The following is a 2,559-nucleotide window of genomic DNA, read 5'->3' on the forward strand; positions in this document are numbered from 1 at the left end:
CTACTGAATCACGGTATATGGATGATGAAACAGAGTTTGAATAGATTACTAGGTCACTATCGAGGTCAGAACTGAATACTTGAATACAAGTAGATCTAAGCTGATACATCGCTGAGGCTAGATTACTAGCGATATGGGGATTATAAAGATTACTGAGATTTCTTATGTTCTGTATCTATCTAAGGCTAAGATTTCTATAATTCACTGAGTTTTGAGAATCATGGCCTGATTGGGATTATCATGAAAACTAACACAGGCTTTAGACAACAGCTAAATTGTCAGGTATAAATACCCCCAAGACTCAATAACACAAAAGTAAGACTTAACTATTCTTGACTAGTCATAACCATGGTCATTCATTCATCATAACAATCACCAAAGCATCTCTTCAAGCATTTAGGTATCATAACCATATATTCACTATCAAAATCACTAAGGCATCACTTCAAGCATTTAGGAATCACAACCATATATTCACTATCACAATCACTAAGGCATCACTTCAAGCAGTTAGGAATCATAGAAATATAATAGCGTAGGGAAAACATGATATTAGATCATACTCCATTCAACAAGGTCTTGCATCAAGTACTTCACACATATATCAGTCTTGGAATGTATTGGATAGCACATGATTGGGGAAACTTCATACTATCATATCATAATTTACTCGTCAAGGACTTGGCATGTATTAAAGGCTTAGCATGTATCAAAGAGCATGTAATTAGGGAATTTCCTACTATCATGTCTAAACTTGTTCACTAAGGCCTTTCAACAAACATTAGGTATGCATGGGTCTACACCTAATTGGGGATTTCATCCTATCATGGCACAATTCATTCACTAAGGCATTTATCAAACACTAGGCATGCATGGGTTGCACCTAATTGGGAATTTCATGCTATCATACCACAATTCATTTATTAAGGTATTTCAACAAACACTTGGCATGCATGAACTTACACACAATTGAGGTTTCCTAATCAACATACTATAATGGCCCTAATTCTTCACATAAGCATTTTATCAAACATATGGGGAGCATGCTTTGCTTATTTAAGCATTTCTACACTTAATTGACATGAACACATCACATAGAAAGCAACTTGAAGACGGTTTATCATAACTATCACATGAATTCCACATACTAGGGTCAAAGCTTGAGAGCCTTGTAAACAAACATGAATCACAACTCAATGATAGAAGGAACATCAACTTAAACTCACATGAATCATGAAAACCCATAAACAAAATATCATTGAAATTTAGAAAAGGATTCTTGAGCTTCTTGGATGAAAGTGACCCAAGAATCAACATCTACATACCTTGGGGAAACTCTTTTCTTGAAAGTTCTTAGAGAGATTCTTGATTCCTCTTGATTTCTCTTGATATCTATTGATTTTTCTTAAAGAAGAAATAAGGGTTTTGATTTTGTAAAACCCTAGTTTTGATGTTGAATATGGGAAATAAGGCTGAGAGCCTTTTATTAGGTATATATAGGGGCTAAAAAGAGTGGGAAAAGATAAAAAAACCCTTGGAATTAAACTAAAAAATCCCAATTTTACATGTTGGCGCGATGTGCCATAATCTCTCCAGTTCACTAGAAATTGGACAATTAGGAAACTGAATAACGGCGCAACGCGGTGGCAATCACGTTGCCACCTTGGTTACAAACTGAAAAGGCACCACAACGTGGTAGAGTTGTATTGGTGCATTGGAAATTAACAATTCTGAAATTAAGCCTTGGCGCGACGTGCCATAGTCACAGAGGCTCACTGGATTTGACGATTGCTATTTTGGCTAGCTCCACGACGTGCTAAAGTGCCACGTGGCACACTGTCTCACTAAAATAGCTCTAACTCTTTGTTCGAGTATCAGATTTGGGTGAATTTGGTATTGATGGAAAGCTTATTAATGCTCTACATAACAAAAATTCGATATTAGGAAAATTCTACACGGTTCAAAGTATTTCACACTTGGGAATACACACCTCTCAAACTTTTGGGACCAAATTTTTGCTTCACTGAACACGCTCTAAGGCTCAGACTAGGAGAGAATTTTGTGGGGTGTTACATTTACTCCCTTTCATAATGCTTTTGCTCAGCTCCTTTAATGACTCTCTATATGCTAGTATGATGTGGTTGTGGAAGTGTAGAAGTGTGTTAGGTGGGGGAGTAGATGTTCTTGATGGTGAAGATTTTGATGTAGTCGTTGAGCTAAGGTTATAGATGAAGGGAAAATAAGGAGATGAACTTTTATTGTGTGAAATAGCTACGAAGGAGAAATATGGCAGAAATAGTTTTGAGAGTGATTGAAATTGCTGGTCTTAGTAGGGAGATCCATGTAGTGGTTGTAGTAATGATTAGGCTTGAATCATCTGATTAATGAAAACACAATCCTATGTGCCATGTGGTTAGTATTCTTTAAATTAAGACTTGAGATTTTTGGATTAAAGTGATGAGGTAAGCTGATTTCTTAATGTGATGTAGGGTGTAGCACCCCGTAGTTTAAGTTAGCCCCTCTTTCCTATGAGTTAGGCATGAACATAGAAGTATTATA

This window comes from Capsicum annuum, chromosome 6 (assembly GCF_002878395.1).
Source record: "Capsicum annuum cultivar UCD-10X-F1 chromosome 6, UCD10Xv1.1, whole genome shotgun sequence".
NCBI lineage: Eukaryota > Viridiplantae > Streptophyta > Magnoliopsida > Solanales > Solanaceae > Capsicum > Capsicum annuum.